This window comes from Gossypium arboreum, chromosome 13, assembly GCF_025698485.1.
Source record: "Gossypium arboreum isolate Shixiya-1 chromosome 13, ASM2569848v2, whole genome shotgun sequence".
NCBI classification, from domain to species: domain Eukaryota; kingdom Viridiplantae; phylum Streptophyta; class Magnoliopsida; order Malvales; family Malvaceae; genus Gossypium; species Gossypium arboreum.
The window spans coordinates 14,330,429-14,348,590 of NC_069082.1; the positions used below are offsets into that span (position 1 = coordinate 14,330,429).

General features: G+C 35.8%; 1 non-coding gene across 1 annotated transcript; it reads right to left on the reverse strand.

Annotated features, from left to right (window-relative positions):
• Positions 1–9,348: 9,348 nt before the first annotated feature.
• On the reverse strand, positions 9,349–9,455 carry LOC128287552 (small nucleolar RNA R71). The gene has a single exon (XR_008278252.1). It is a non-coding gene; the product is annotated as a small nucleolar RNA R71 (small nucleolar RNA).
• Between the last annotated feature and the right edge of the window lie 8,707 nt (positions 9,456–18,162).

Here is an 18,162-nt window from a genome sequence, read left to right on the forward strand (position 1 = left end):
CACATTAGTCAATTCATTACTCTTTTAAATGATTTAAAGAACGTTGATGTTCATATTTAAGATGAAGATTAAGCTATGCTATTATTATGCTCTTTACATCCTTCATACAAGTCTTTCAGGGAGACCCTGATTTATGGCAGAGACAAACTCTCGTTTGAAGATGTGAAGGGTCATTTGTTGAGTAGAGACAAACTCGACAATGACCTTCATTTGGATAGCAAGACAGATAGGCAAGCTTCTGTTTTGGTAGCATCAAAGAAACAAGACAAAAGATGTCGCTATTGCAAAAATTTAGGTCACGTCAAAGCAGATTGTTATAAACTACGAAATAAAAGAGTTGTTGAGAGTAACGAGGAAGATGTAGCTGGTGCTAATTTGGCCGATGAAAATGGTGATGATTTCTTGTTAGTGTCAACAAGCGATAACTCCAAGCTCATGTCTGAGTGTATCCTAGATTCAGAATGTTCTTTCCACATGTGTCCCAATAGAGAATGGTTCTCCACATACAGTTTGGTTGAAGGTGGAGTTGTGCGCATGGGAAACAATTCATCTAGTAAGGTAATTGGTATTGGTACTGTTAAAATTAAGATACACGATAGGACGATTAGGACACTCTCAGATGTCAGGTATGTACCTGATTTACGAAAGAATCTCGTCTCCTTGAGTATTTTAGACTTGAAAGGATACAGAATTAACATCGAGTCAAGCGGCATTAAAGTATCTCGTGGAGCTCGCGTTTTGTTAAAAGGTAAAAGAACCAGGAGTCTTTATATTCTGGAAGGTTCTACAGTGACCGGTGAAATCGGACGTCCTTCGTCTGTTACGGAGTTGAAGTCAACTCATTTGGAGCGGAGGCAACTTGGTCATAGGAGGGAAAAAAGTATGACCGTTTCGTTGAAGAAAGGTTCTCTTTTGGATGTAGGTTTTGAAAAGTTAGGGTACTGTGTTCGTGAAAATCAGACCCGGGTTAGTTTTGATTTGACAATGTACAAGTCGAAGGCTAGAAGTCTTCCGGTTTCTAAGCACAAATTCGACTCAGTTAATTCTTTGCATAGTTCAAGATAGGCTCGTGGCTGGCTTTGGCAAAGATGGCGTTGTGGAAATATGAGACAAGGTGGAGATTTATTAAATATAACTCCTATTTTCAGTCAAATTTGAAAAATAATCTTTCAGTTAAACTCTGTTTACTTGTTTCAATCAAACACTGATTAGTTTAGATTATTTTATTATTATTTGACCTATGAATTTAGCCTATAAATAGGCTCTTTTACAATCTTAGAAAAATACACCCATTAGAGATTAGAACTCATAACACATTTAGAGAATTTTGTATTTACGTTTTGAGGGTTCTTTGTTTTCGGGTTTTTAGGGTTTAGTCTTTATCTCCATCTTTTATACTCTTCGTTCTTTTGCCATTATAGTAAAATTATCTTTGCCCGTGGTTTTTTATTCTCTTTGGAGGGGTTTTTCCACGTTAAATTTGTGTGTTCAATTTTTCAATTTATTCTGCTATTTTTCTTGTTCGTTGCTTAATCAGGTCGATTCTAACACTATATGTTTGAATTAACACTTCCTTACTTTACTTTTCCTGCACCAGCGACAGACCATCCAAAATACCCCATAATTCAGTATCAAGTATTGTGCATTTTCCCGATTGTCAGCAAAAGCCAATGATCCACTCCCCATGATTGTCTCTCAATATCCCCCTGCAGCAGCATAACTTGATTTTAATTTAACCGAACCATCAGTTCTGAGTCTCATCCATTTATCTGTCCAATTAAGCTCTACCCTCATCTTTTGTCTCATATTAGAGTTAACCTTGGGAAGAGACGCATACAGTTTTGCCTAACTGTACAAGTCTTTGATGATTTCTTCTACACTCCATGGGACTTCTTAAAAAATAAGAAAATTCTTGTTCTTCCAAATAAGCCACATGACAAGCCCAAAGAGAGTTGGCCAATCAATCTCTCCGAAGGTGAATTTTTTACTATTTAACAAATTAAACATAAGCCACTCATGCAGATTCCTGGAAAAAAACCAAGCTTGCTTCTCTACCGGAATAATCTGCGACCAAACCTCTTTTGCTACACTACAATCTCTGAGAGTATGATTGATATCTTTTGGAACTGCTCGATAGATCACACAATGATCATTGTTCATAATACCACACTTTAGTCTCTCCACTTGCATAAGTAATCGTTGTTTGAAGACTAACCAAATGAACATCCAAACCTTCTAAGGCCCTTAATGTAACATTCCAAATTAGGGCCTAGTCAGAACAGTGGTTTTGAGACCACAAATCCAAGATAGAAATTATTGTTTTATGATTTTTATGAGGTCCATGATAGGTATGCATGCTTGTGTGAAAATTTCATGGAGAAATTCTATGCATAAAATGTCCAATTGAACCTTAAAGACCAAATTGAATAAGATGTAAAACTTGTGTTCTAGAAGCTTCAAGCATGAAATTGCTTTAGATTATAAATTACAAGGTCCTAATTAGCAATTTGACAAATTTCTAAAATTTTGGACAAAAATGGACATGTAGAGGAAAAATTTGAAAGAAAAGCCTTAAGGGCATTTTGGTCAATTAGTAATTAAAAGAATAAAAGGGGAAAATTAAAGCAAAAGTTGGCTCATCTTCTTCATGTAGCTGCCAAAATTTCTAAGCTCTCCATAACTAGGGTTTTTGACATTTTCAAGCTCAATAGTAAGTGTTTCCTAGCCCGTTTTTAATGTTCTTTACATTTTTGAAGATCTCGTGGCTTGATTTACCTATTTCCACCCTTATTTTGAAGTAGGGTGTAACACCCCCTAACCCCGAACTATCGCTGGAACAGGGTTACAAGGCATTACCGGACATATCAGACAACTTACGAATCATTCGCAAATAAAATAACATTGATAGTATAATTTAATAACTAAGTCCATATAATGGACTCTCGAAGTCTAAAACATGTATTAAAAGTGAAAAGGGACTCGTTCAAGTACTCCGGAATTTTTTTTTTATAAATTTCGACAGCATTTCTGCTTATTTTTACATAGAACCCCCTGCAATTAAAACCGTATCTATTTCAAACATAACCAATTCAACCAACTCATTTCACATACTCATTTTCTATTCTAAATACCTTCTAATCAAACTCAATCAATATAATGTAAATTTAAATATATCAATGTACTAATTAAATTGAAATGGATAAATTTCTTTCATTATAATTCTTAGACTTGTAATACTAACATTTTTAACCATTTATATTCAAAACATAATAACCTTTTATACACATCCTATATACATGCCACATTACCAAAAGAAAATATGCATCACCAAAAGTTTGTCAAGTCCAGTCCGGCTTTGGATGTTTGGTTCAAGATTTGACTTCTATAACTGCAAGACGGAAACAACCGTCTATTTGAATATGCATATACTCACCGGTATCACTATAATTCAATTTATAATTAAATACATTAAATCACACACATACTTTTACATTACAATTATCATCACTTAATGAACAATTCAATCTTTTTATGTTATCATTTGATTATATATATACACCATTCTTATTTCTTTATTTCAATTCTCACCTTTCACATATGCCATATCATTCAAATTTAGTTTTATCAGTAAATTTATTTAATTTGTCCCTATTAACTTGACTCGGACTCAGCGGATACACGGATTCCAACCAACACACCAGTACGGCATATTGTGCCTTAACTGCATACAAGACGTAAACAAGAATCATAACAAAGAGTAGTAATAAGAATAGTAATAAAGAATAAGATTCAACATACAAAGTGTGAATCTGTAATAAAGAATAATAATAGTAATGATTCGACACACAAAGTGTTGGATTGGTAACAGTAACAGTAAGTAGTCGGCACATAAGTGCCTGATCAGTAAGCCAGAAAAAACCCGTACTCTTCCATATCCTATGGCATGCCAACTATATCCAACTAACCCGACTAGTTAATAGGGTATTTAATTCACTTTTCAGTACAATTTCCATCTCAGTTAAGTATCAAATATAATTCCTTATTTCAATCAGTTTCACAGTATTGCAGTAATTCATTACTTGATAATTTCACGTTCAATGCAAGACGCATAACAATATTCAAGAACTTTACAATTCAATTCAAGACTCAAAACAATATTCAAGATTCCATAATTGATTCAAGATTCTGTCTCAATTTCAGTACCCAATTATAAATTTATCATTTTACTAAACACTTACCTTAAAATACTTACCACACATAATTAGTAAATTAAACACATAATAATGATAAAGTTTGAATTATAGTGGTATAAACCAGAATTCTCTTCAGATTTAATCCTCGACGATATTTTCTTTTCCTTTTTGGGCCGATGCCTCAGGCTCGATATTAGCAATTAAACTTCAAGCTTTAAAACCTTAATTTTCCCTTTCTTCTTTCTTTCCTTTTTCTTTCCTGCTCTGTTTCGAAATGGCCTCTGTTACTTTTAGCTTTGTTTTCTTTTGTTTTATGTTTTCTTTTCTTTTATTTCATTTACTTTATTTTATATTTAAGTTAATTAATAATTATAAAATATAATTAATAATTATAAAGTATAATTAATACATTTGTACCATATCATAACCTTACATTTGTCTTAATCTAACTATTTTATCAAATAAAAAAATCTTATAATATAATAATTTAATTAATAAATATCTTTAACTTAAAATTTAAGAAAATATATACAATTATATTACAAATGTACAAATACATATATTACACATGTATTTTATCATATTCATACAATTGGCATATTTTGATTTATTTAATAATATAATATCATTATAATTTAATTATCATAAATTCATATAATATAAATTATATTTAAATATCATTAATTATATAATTAAAACAAATAAAATCTTAGATTTTATTCCTTTATGCCACCTCAACTATGCTAAATGGCTTAATTGCCATTTTAGCCCTTTTACTTTCTTTTAATCTATAATTAGACTTTCACTCTTTATTCAATTTGATCCTTTTCCTAAATTAAACTAAATTAACCAAATAAAAATCTAATTAAACACACTATTAGACTCATAATTACTTCTAATAATTATTTACTAACTCGGTTTACTAAGACAGAGGCTCGATAACACACTTTCCCGGTGCCCACGAATTTTGGGTCGTTACATAGGGTTTATGTTTAAAAATTTACCCATGTGTGACATGCATGTTCTTTGATGTTTAATGAATGAATATATGAGCTTGATGTGTGTTTAACATCTTTTACTAAGTGATTTTGCATGAAAACACCTAAAAAGGACTAAATTGAAAAAGGTGTAAATTGAGTGATAAAAATCTATTTTTAATGAGTAATATGGGTTTTTATGAGTACAAGGAAAATTTGACTAGGCTTGGATAACAAAGAAAACACATGCATTTCATTTTATGAACCTAGGGACTAAATTGTAAATAAGTAAAAAGCTAGGGATAAAAAGGTAATTTTACTAAAGTATGAATTATGGGTCGATTTGAAGAATTTGGTTATTAAAAAAGTTTAATTTGGTATTATAGATCAAGAAAAACAGAGTTCGGACCTAAATCGAGGGAAAAACAATGTTTTAGATTAAAACGTAAAGTTAGCAATATTTTGGGACCAAGGTAAGTTGTGTGTAAGTAATTCAACAATTTTATTATCGTGTATTTAATGCTTGATGTTATATGAAATGTGTGTATATGCCCTTATGGAATTTGACTTGAGATGATTCAATAACAATTTAATGATAGCTTTGTATCTCGCAAATCCTGGGTGACCCTAAGGAATACTTAGGATTTGGATGTCATGACACCATGATTAATGAGATCCCGTGTAAGACCATGTCTAGGGTATGGCATCAGCATCGATACGAGATCCCGTGTAAGACCATATCAGGGATATGGCTTCAGCATCGATAAGTGATTTCGTATAAGACCATGTCTGGGATATGGCATCGATATGAGGTCCCGTATAAGACCATGTCCGGGACATGGCGTTGGCATCGATTCGAGACTTCGTATAAAACCATATTTAGGATATGGCATCAATGTGTCGTTCCATGTAAGACCATCTCTGGGACATGGCTTTGGCACCCTATTTGGTATATGACAATCCTGAACATCCTTCCATATTCCAAGTGGTTCAACCGACAATTCAAGATCAAGGTTAAGAGATGGAGAAATACGAATAAACCATGAGTATTGCAGGTATGTACGTAAACCTCATGGGTATGAAATTTGATTCATGATGGAAAATTTAGAATGAGTAAGAAAGAGTAAGATAAGTTGTGAAGTTCAATGACATTTATTGTCAATTCTTATTATGTCCATTGTGTGTAAATTGATAATGTGGTGGTAATTAGTAGCATGTTTAACTCATGAAATTGAATGATCTATGTTGTTTATTAGTTACATACAACTTACTAAGCCTTATGCTTACCCCCTCTCTCTTTTCCCTTTTTCTTAGCATCGCCAAGCTAGCTCGGGGATCGTGGATGTCGGAGCTCAAGTCATACTATCAACAAATCTTTTGGGGTATATTTGGTTTAATATATTTAAGCATGGCATGTATAGGGGATTTATTATTTTTTTATACGTGTCATATTGGTTGGCCAAAGTGATGGCCCATATTGGTATACTAATTCATTTTGTATATGGCCATAAAGTATGGCTCATATTGATTATTGAGTTGTAATCCTAGATATTGATGCATACATAAGATGTGTTGATACCCTTGAGGTGTGTGATGAGTTGGTTGTTGACAATGAATGATAAAGTATGGAATCTATGCTTGATGGATGATTGATGTCACTTGGTTAGGTTATAGCATGGTTTAAAGTAAAGAAATGTTTTGAATGATCCTAGTAAGTTGTGGAGTCCTAAATATGTATACTTTTGCATGTAATTGTCATGCATGAGTTAAACTATGGATGTTTAAGTGACCCATTTATGCCATGATAATCACTATTGGCATATGAGAGTGTGCATGTGTTACTGAGAGTGACAAAAGGGCTTGGAAAATAGCCTCAAAGTTGTCTATACGGGTAGACACACGGGCAGAGACACGACCGTGTGTCTCAGCCGCGTGGAAGATACGGCCTCAGGATATGGGCGTGTGCCCAGGCCGTGTGAAGTTTGCTCTCTAAATGCGAAAATTAAATTCACCACACGACCTAGCACACGGGCGTCTGACTTGGCCGTGTGACTTATAATTAATGCTGACGTCATAAACAGAGAGTTACACGGGTTAAGGACACGAGTGTGTCCCATCCACATGGGCATGTGAAAGCCACATGGCTTGTCCACACGGGCGTGTGATGATAAACCGTAATTTATACATATTTTTATCCCATGCTTAGTACATCTATGGATGGTTTCTCCTTAAAATTAGTGAATTCGATGCTCCTAATCCTTTAATTTCATGTTTTATACTTAGGTGAGCATAGGAGAGTAAAAAGAGCGAGAAACGGGCTGAATATGGAGAAAATGGGCCGACGTGGGAAATCAACACGGCCTGGACTTTCTCACACGTGCGTGTCACACGGGCGTGTCCCTTTGGCAGGATTGAAGCACGACTTACACAGGTATACTACACACCCGTGCCTGTTCAATAGCCTTAGAGTAATCGCACACGGGCGTGTCCCTATCGAGCCCAAGTATAACCCTATTTGAAAAAGGCCAATTTATTTAAACACCTGAAGAGGCACTTAAAAGGGGAACACAGAGTAGGAAGTAAGGAATTACTCAAGGGAACCCGATTGATCCATCTCAGGAACCGGATTCATCATCAAGACTGAAGATCTCCCTTCAAGTTCCTTTCGTAGTTTTGGGTTTTCTTATGTTTTGTTATCTTTATGCTTTTGAGATGTTTTCTTTCATAAGTATGAACTAAACCCCCTAAATAGCTAAGAGGAATGAAACCTAAGGCGGTTCTTGTTATTATTATCTGAATTGTATGATAAATATTTGACTTGTTCTTAATTATGTGTTCTTAATTCTTGTTTTGATATTCCAGGATATTGATTCAAGTTAAGCTCTTATTCATAGGAGGAATAGACCCTGTCTAAGAGTAAATTTGTCATAATTAAGTGGAGTTGATCGCACGCCTAGAGATAGGCTGTTAAGATTTTGCCGGATTAGGGTGAAACCTAATAAGGGAATCCATAGATTAAGTTAATGCAATTCTAGGGTGTTAATTAGAAAGAGATTTCAATTATTCAACCTAGGGTTAGACGTTATTAGTCTCGAGAGATATAATAATATAACTTAGGGATTTTTACGGATCAAGTCAAATGAATAAATCGTCTGATTCAGAGTCAAATAACAAGTGAAGTCTAGGTGGATTTTTCCTTAGGTATTATCTTAATCAATCGAATTTTCCCAAAAGTATTTTCCCAAATTTTATTTCTGTGCATTCTTAGTTAATAATTAGTTTAGATAACCAAACCTCTTAATTTTTAGGCTAGATAATAAAAAGGAAGTAAATACTAGTACTCGTAGTTCCTTTGGGTTCGACAATCCGGTCTTGCTGAACTATACTACTATTCGATAATAAGTTAGTCTCAAGAACAATTCTTTCATAAATCTTTAAAACCTGTCACAAATATCACGTATCAAGTTTTTGGTGCCATTGCCGGGGAACTAGGATATTAGGAACACTCGATTTTTATTACTTTAGCCATTTTACTTCTATTGCAATTGAAATTTTTATTTTATTTTCTAATTCTTCATTTATTTTCTTCTGACAGGTTTTTCTAGTTTATGACCAGAAGAAACCCGTCAGGACCATTACTGTTTGATAGTGAGCTCGATCGCACAGTTCGCATAAACCGAAGAGAAATAAGGCGAAGCTTACAATACACAGAAGAGCAAAAGGAAGATACTTCAACCACAACTGAGGAGATGGCTGAAAACCAAAAAAATCCGCTACCTCCTACGATTGCTGTTAATCAGAATCCTGCTCCGTGCACTATGTATGATTATGCTAAACCTTCTTTAACAGGAACTAAATCGAGCATAGTTAGACTCGTCAGAGCGCAAATACTTTTGAACTAAAACCTAACACAATTCAAATGATACAAAAATTTGTTCAGTTTGATGGTTTGCAGGAAGAAGATCCCAACACTCACTTGGCAAATTTCTTAGAATTTTGCGACACTTTTAAAATAAATGGCATTTCTGATGACACCATTCACGTTCGGTTGTTTCCCTTTTCGTTGAGAAAAAAAAGCTAAACAGTGGTTGAATTCGTTACCACGGGGGTCAATCACTACTTGGGAACAAATGACCGAAAAGTTTTTATTAAAATATTTTCCACCGGCTAAAACAGCTAAATTACGTAATGATATCTCTTCTTTTGTGCAAATGGATTTAGAAGCACTCTATGATGCATGGGAGAGATACAAGGACCTTTTGCGAAGATGCCCTCACCATGGGTTACCACTCTGGCTACAGGTCCAAACATTTCACAATGGCCTAAACCTTTCGTCTCGGCAAATGGTTGACGCAGCTGCTGGCGGAACCATCAATAATAAGACACCTGAAGATGCCTATGAATTTATAGAGGAAATGTCACTGAATAACTATCAGTGGCAAGTCATGAGGACAAAGCCAACGAAAGCAGCCGACGTTTATAACGTTGATTCGGTCACCATGCTCTCTAATCAGGTAAAAATCTTGAATAAGAAAATTGATGGTTTTCTTAGTTCTTCACAGGTTCACCTAGTAATGCAGTGCGAAGCAAATGGAGGTGGATCAAGCAGTTTAGAATACCCACCTTATGGCCATAACATGGTGAACGAGCAATTAAATTACATGGGTAATAATCCTCGATCTCAAAACAATCCTTATAGCAATACTTACAATACAGGTTGGAGGAACCACCCAAATTTTTCATGAGGAGGCCAAGGAAATCAGAGACCACACCCCCTCCACCCAGTAGGAGAAAAAGCTGAACCTTGAGGAGATGCTAACCAAATTTATCACGGTGTCAGAAACTCATTTTTAGAATACCGAGACGGCACTCAAAAATCAACAAGCATCAATCCAGGGGCTCGAAACTCAGATTGGACAGCTCTCCAAGTTGATTTCCAAACGACCACAAGGTAGCCTACCAAGTAACACTGAACCTAACCCAAAAGAGCACGTGAAAGCAGTTACACTAAAGAGTAGGAAAATGTTAGAGAAAAAGAAGCCACCACAAGAAGCTGACAGAAAGGAGGTCGAACTCAAAAATAATGACAACTTAATGCCAAAAGAATATAAACCACCAATTTCATACCCAGCAAAGTTGAAGAAAGACCGTATGGATGCATAATTCGGTAAATTTCTTGAACTTTTTAAACAACTAGATATTAACTTACCTTTTATTAAAGCTATATCGTAGATGCCTACATATGCAAAATTCTTAAAGGAGCTTCTAACAAACAAAAGGAAGTTTGAAGACTTATCTACAGTGGAGCTTAATGAAAAGTGCTCAGCCACACTCTAAAACAAACTGCCAACCAAACTGAAAGACCTAGGAAGTTTTACTATTCCCTGTTTAATTGGTAGTTTGAATGTTGATAAAACACTAGCTGATTTAGGCGCCAGCATTAATTTGATGCCATATAAAACATTTAAACAACTTGGTCTTGGGGAATCCAAACCCACTAGGATGAGTACTCAATTAGCTGATAGATCTGTTAAATATCCTAGGGGAATTATAGAGGACGTACTTGTAAAAGTAGATAAATTTATATTCCCTGTTGATTTCATTGTGCTTGACATGGATGAAGATGTTGAGGTGCCTTTAATTTTAGGTCGACCATTTTTAGCCACTGCTAGAGCTGTAATTGATGTGGGTGATGGTAAATTGGTACTTAGAGTAGGTGACAAAGAAATTATTTTTAAAATTTATGATGTCATGAGATTTTCTAAAGAACAGGATGACTCATGTTATTTTATCGACTCTATTGATCATGCCTTTTAATTTCGATCAGGAGTGTTTAGGAGCATTTAATACTTTAAAGGATAAACTGACTAAAGCTCCAATTATAATTGCACCTAATTGGAATTCACCTTTTGAACTAATGTGCGATGCGAGTGATTTTACAGTAGGGGCAGTTTTGGGACAGCGAAGAGATAAACATTTTCAACCTATCTATTATGTTAGTAGAACTTTGACAGCCGCACAAGAAAACTACACCATCACGGAGAAAGATCTGCTAGCTATGGTTTTTGCATTCGATAAATTTAGGCCATATTTAATATTGTTTAAATTTGTCGTTTATACTGACCATTCCGTTCTTCGCCACCTTTTGACTAAAACTGATGCAAAACCTCGACTCATTCGATGGATCTTATTATTGTAGGAATTTGACTTGGAGATTAAGGATAAGAAAGGAGCTGAAAATCTTGCAGCTGACTATCTCTTTAGGCTTGAAAACTTAAGTACCAAAGAACTAGATGATATTGAAATAAATGATTCATTCCTTGAAGAACAATTTGAAATAAATGATTCATTCCCTGAAGAACAATTTTTTGCTATATCTGATTCTAAGGTACCTTGGTTTGTAGATATTGTAAATTTTTTAGCTGCTAACATTATCCCAAAAGGGTTGATACATCAACAAAATAAGCGATTCTTTACTGATGTGAAAAACTACTTCTGGGAAGACCCTTTTCTTTTCCGTAAATGCGCAGATCAAATCATTAGGAGATGCCTTACAAGGACAGAAGCATTGAAAATCTTGGAACATTGCCACTCAGGATCGGCTGGAAGACATTACGGTGGAAAAAAGACCGTACATAAAGTCCTTGAATCAGGTTTTTATTGGCCCACTTTATTCAAAGACGCCAACAGGTATGTTACTTCTTGCGACAAATGTCAAAGGACAGGTAATATATCCAAACGTGATGAAATGCCTCAGACATATATGCTCTCAAGTGAAATATTTGACGTTTGGGGTATCGACTTCATGGGTCCATTCTCTAGTTCATTCGGGAACAAATACATCTTAGTAGCTGTTGATTATATGTCCAAATGGGTAGAAGCCCAAGCTTTACCTACTAATGATGCTAGAGTAGTAGTACGATTCCTTAAGAAACTTTTCTTTCGATTTGGTACACCTAGAGCAATTATCAGTGATAGGGGTACTCATTTTTGTAACGCCCAATTTGACAAGACCCTCAAGAATACGGAGTTCATCACAGAACAACTACCCCTTATCACCCTCAAACTAGTGGCCAAGTCGAAGGAACAAACTGAGAGCTTAAACGTATCCCTGAAAAGATAGTAGAATTAAACATGAAGGATTGGGCGACGAAAGTAGATGATGCTTTATGGGCTTATAGAACTACTTTTAAGACTCCCATAGGAACATTACCTTACAGACTTGCTTATGGGAAAAGTTGTCACCTACTATGGGAGTTGGAACACAAGGAATTCTAGGCTATAAAATTTCTAAACCTTGACCCCAAACTTGTAGGTGAAAACAGGTTGATGCAGTTGAACGAATTAGATGAGTAGCGAGCCAATCATATGAAAATTCACGCCTATATAAGGAAGCGACGAAGCGCCGCCACGACGCCTGTTTGAAGCAACGAAGGCAATTTAAAGTTAGAGATCTTGTCCTGTTATATAACTCGAGGCTCAAATTGTTTCCTGGAAAGATTAAATCACGATGGTCAGGTCCTTTCGTAGTTCAAACTGTATTTCCATATGGTACAGCAGAGGTAAGTCATCCATTACAAGCCACTTTTAAGGTAAATGGACATCGTCTCAAAATGTATAACGGTGAGAATTTCAAAGACGATAAAGAGGAGCTATGGATCCATGAAGCTACCTAAATACACCCACAACGTAAAGTCGAGCTTAGACTATAAACAAGCACTTCTCGAGAGCCACCCCGAGCACTAACGGTGCTAACTTCTTTAAATTTTAGTCTTTAACATTAAATTCACTAACTGAGTCACTGAACACAGGATTTTCAAAACCACGCGGCCAGGCACATGGGCGTGCCATAGGCCATGCACATACCGCTGGATGAAACACGGCCGTGCTCTGCGTCCGTGTGAAAATAGGGAAAAAAATTTTCCGCAACACGGGATGCGATAAGTTGCCATGACTGTACGACATGGCCGTGAGCGAAACTGCCAAAATAACACGGGGGTGCGACACGCCCCGTGTTTTGAAATCGTGGGCAAACCTGTCAATTTAGCACTGGCGTTCGACACGCTCGTGCCTAGCCCCGTGGACGACACTGTCATAATAAAACGGGCATGGGAGAAGCGATCGAAGATTGACACGGCCGTGCAACATGGCCGTGTACACCAATACGCCCAATTTTGAAAACCACGAAACACACGGGTTGAAATGAAGGCACACGGTCGTGGGGCATGCCCGTGTGCCCCAATTTCTCTATAAACAACTATTATCTATTTTAGCTTTATCTTTATATTTTGAAATTACTTTTTATTTCCTGATAATACTATTTTATCTTGAGTTTTTACAATTTTTATTTTTGGCTATTTCATTACAAGTAAAAATGCTTCATTATATTTCATAAAGAGTTCATGATTTTATCACAGTCATAAAGAGCTCCAAAGCTCATCATCAAACAGGAATTAAAAACTCCAATGGCGCAGGACTTATGGACTAATAAACCTCTACCACCACCAGAGTATCCTCCTCCACTCTCATCATTGCCTTGGCCGATTATTCTCCATAACTCCAATTCAAAGAGTCCATTCATCATTCAGGAAGTTTCACTTCTCTCCCTATCTTATGATTATAAATCTATCTTTTTCAATATATCTTTCTTTGTACATTGAGGGCAATGTACCTTGAGGGCAATGTACATCTTAAGTGTGGGGGTCTTTCATATCATCATTAGAAATCCCTGAATTTTGTCTTATTCTCACGTGAATCACTCATATCACTATTAGAATGAATTTTGATTAATTTATGATTTTTATTGATATGTCTTGAATTAAAACATAGGTATTTATGCATTGATTGTTTAAACTTTAGGACATTAGGGAATCAAACATGATAAGTTGATTTTTGAAGAATTAAAAACTTTTAGGTTGTTTCCCTAAGCTTGGGCATTATCTTGAGTTGAAATTCACAAGTTTGAACATCAAAAAGCCATAATTTTTGTGAGATCTTGAGCCTTTAGAGCATATTTTATTCCTTTCATGCTCACTTTCATTATGAGTGCGTTAGTTTTGATTTGTTATTCTAGAACTTGTTTGATTATGCATGTCAAGACCACACCATTTGATTTGATATGTCAAGATGATAAAGGCACTTAGGTTTAACCCACTCACTCCATAAAAGCTTACCTTCGTAATTAACCCTTAGTGAACCCATTTGAGTCTAACAAACCATTAATTGATTTACCCTCAATATTAACCCATAACCCATTATTGTTAAAATCACCTAATTTGATCCCTATTTTTGTCGAGATTTGATTTGAAATAATTGCTTAGCTATGTTTTGTTCTTCTATGTATTTGAATTGTTCAAAAAAAAATGATACTTCAATACATGTTAGTAATAATTCGTCGTTTTTGAGCTTGAGTTTCCATATTCTGAGAAGAAGCTCACTTGTATTCAACTGATGACTAGTTATTTTTCTAGCTAGGTAATTTTTCAATTTAATCTCGATTCTAACATCTTCTTTCAGCTTGTGGCCACACCCCCTAACCAAAGCCACGTTACAACCCTCTAAAAAGACCTTTTTGATTGATGTATCAGCTCAATATATAGTGGTGGAGATTTGATTTTCAAGCAAGCCTATGGTAATAACTTTTAATATTGACTAATGAGTGCTTGTATTGAGGTCTTTAAACACCTTGTGTGATTTGAGTGAATCTTTAGTGAGGATGTTAAACTCTATGATATTTTGATCAAAGGTAATCACTTAGATGAGGGGAGACACTTATATTTTCGTGATAAAATGCTCAACTTGGAACGTTTGAAACTTTGATGTAGTTTTAGTTGAATTTTCAATGTATGAGTACTTATGGATTATTTTGAGATATTATTGATAGGGATTATAAATTGAGAAGAATTTATTTTGATTATGAGTTGAGGATTTTTGCTTGAGGACAAGCAAATGCTTAAGTGTGGGGTATTTGATAAACCGTAATTTATACATATTTTTATCCCATGCTTATCACATTTATGGATGGTTTCTCCTTAGAATTGGTGAATTTGATGCTCCTAATCCTTTAATTTCATGTTTTATACTTAGGTGATCATAGGAGAGTAAAAAGAGTGAGAAACGGGCCGAAAACGGAAAAAATGGACCCACATGGGAAATCAACACGACCTGGACTTTCTCACACGGGAGTGTCACATGGTCATGTCCCTTTGGCAGGATTGAAGTACGACTTACACGGGTATACTACACGCCCGTGCCTGTTCAACAGCCTTGGCCACGAGCTGGAGTAATCGCACACGGATGTGTCCCTGTCGAACCCAAGTATAACCCTATTTGGAAAAGGCCAATTTTGGGGGCTCTTTGGCATTCTAAAGCCTATTTAAACACCTGAGGAGGCACTTAGAAGGGGAACACAGAGTAGGAAGCAATGAATTACTCAAGGGAAGCCAATTGATCCATCTCAGAAGCCGGATTCATCATCAAGACTGAAGATCTCCCTTCAAGTTCCTTCAGGAGTTTTGGGTTTTCTTATGTTTTGTTATCTTTATGCTTTTGAGATGTTTTCTTTCATAAGTATGAACTAAACCCCCTAAATAGCTAAGGGGAATGAAACCTAAGACGGATCTTGTTATTATTATCTGAATTGTATGATAAATATTTGACTTGTTCTTAATTATGTGTTCTTAATTCTTGTTTTGATATTCCAGGATATTGGTTCAAGTTAAGCTCTTATTCAGAAGAGGAATAGACCCTGTCTAAGAGTAAATTTGTTATAATTAAGTGGAGTTGATCGCATGCCTAGAGATAGGCTGATAAGATTTTGCCGGATTAGGGTGAAACCTAATAAGAGAATCCATAGATCGAGTTAATGCAATTCTAGGGTGTTAATTAGAAAGAGATTTCAATTATTCAACCTAGGGTTAGACGTTATTAGTCTCGAGAGAGATAATAATATAACTTAGGGATTTCTACGGATCAATTCAAATGAATAAATAAATGCGATTGAGTCAAATAACAAGTGAAGTCTAGGTGGATTTTTCCTTATGTATTGTCTTAATCAATCGAATTTTCCCAAAAGTATTTTCCAAATTTTCTTTCTGTGCATTCTTAGTTAATAATTAGTTTAGATAACCAAACCTCTTAATTTTTAGGCTAGATAATAAAAAGGAAGTAAATACTAGTACTCATAGTTCCTTTGGGTTTGACAACCCAGTCTTGCTAAACTATTGTAACACCCCAAACCCGGCCCAGACGTTAAGGCCGAATTCGGCGTGTCATATTGAAGTGTTATAGTGAAAATTGTGTTTTCATTGAAAACCCTTCTTAAAATAAAAGAAAATCCTAATTAACAAAAAAAAAAAACTATTTTCAATCACTTGCTCAAAACATAGGATTTGATGACAATATGTCACTTTTTAAAATTTAGTTGTGGAAATGTAGAAAATACATACTATAGTTTAAGAAACCATGTTCAACTACTTATAATTACACCACATAAAAATAATAATCCAAATAATAATAAAATGGAAGCTCTATTACAATCTGATTTGAAAAGTACTTAATAACATAGAAACTTATATGCTTTAGAAAGAAAACAAGTCCACATTATCTTTCTAGTGGGCCACCCAGAGTTCCTCCAAACATCGAACCTTCTACTGAGCATCACCTGAAAATAAAATAAAAGAGGGGGTGTGTTTTCACAAACTCAGTGTGTACAACCCTCGATGAAAATTAAGCATTCAAAAATCATCATACATCAAACATGCAATGCAATCCCATCCCGATAATCCATCCGCTACACACCAACTCCGTCCCCCATCACACTATGTGAGGATATAAATATCGACCCACCCAGCCTACACATCAATGGTAGCCCGGGTGCAGAACTACCTTCATTTACATATTGAGCTTTAAAAGCCGTCGGTGGATCCACGATTGTCAGGCAACCATGCGATCCTCATATACTTTCTCCGTTCCATAGTTCCCACCCCATATGCAACCTAAGCAGAACATCATATGTATGCATGTCACATCCATAAAACTTACATTCAACATCTAGGGGTATTTTGGTCATTTTCACCCTTAGGGGCATTTCGGTAATTTTTCCTTAATTATGGTTTTCACTTACTTGGACCCGTTAACAAGTCCCGCGAGCTAAGATGAACAGATACTATGCACCAGGTAGGATACCAGGGAAGAGGAGGTCGGTCATTAAGACCACTTAAGTACCAAGCTCTCCCTAGATCCAGTCCTAGACATGCATATACCCGTTGCCATACCTTAACCCTTTGACTTGTCCACGGTCGCAATATATTAATTAAGTCTTATGTAGTTATCATATACTAGGCCCAAAACCCCTTACAATGCCCAAAAAAATTCACATACCTGTATCTGGCCTATTAAGCCCAATCATATTCATATGGCCCATTAGGCCCAAACCACCTATATATGGCCCATTGGGCCCAAATCACATTTATATGGCCCGTTAGGCCCAGTCACATTCATACTCATGCTCACATACAAATTCCTATCACATAGCATCAATATTCAATTTTTGCCTATTATGGCCCCAACAGCCCATTGGGCCCATTTAGCCCATTCTGGCCCGTATGGCCAAATCACAACCCAAGTCCACGGAATCGCTCGTGGGTCTCAGGCAACCTATTGGTCTCCCCCTTACAAGTGTTCGCTCACTCGCAAGACTACCGTAGCCAAACTTTCAGCTTTTTGGCATTTCGGCTTTTCGGCATTTCGGCATTTCAGCTTTTGCCGATTCATAGTGTGTGTGCAGTGTATGTACAAACCTGGTAAGCAAGCGTGCCGAAATTCCCTTAGTCACCAACCTACAATGATATCACCCTTCCATTAATCGTATGTTTAATACATATTTTACCCAAAAAATCGAAACCTCACCTTAACCTTACCTTGAACACCAATCCTTAATAGCTTTACCTTGATCACGTACTCCTTAGATCTGCATTAATCTTACTCATTAA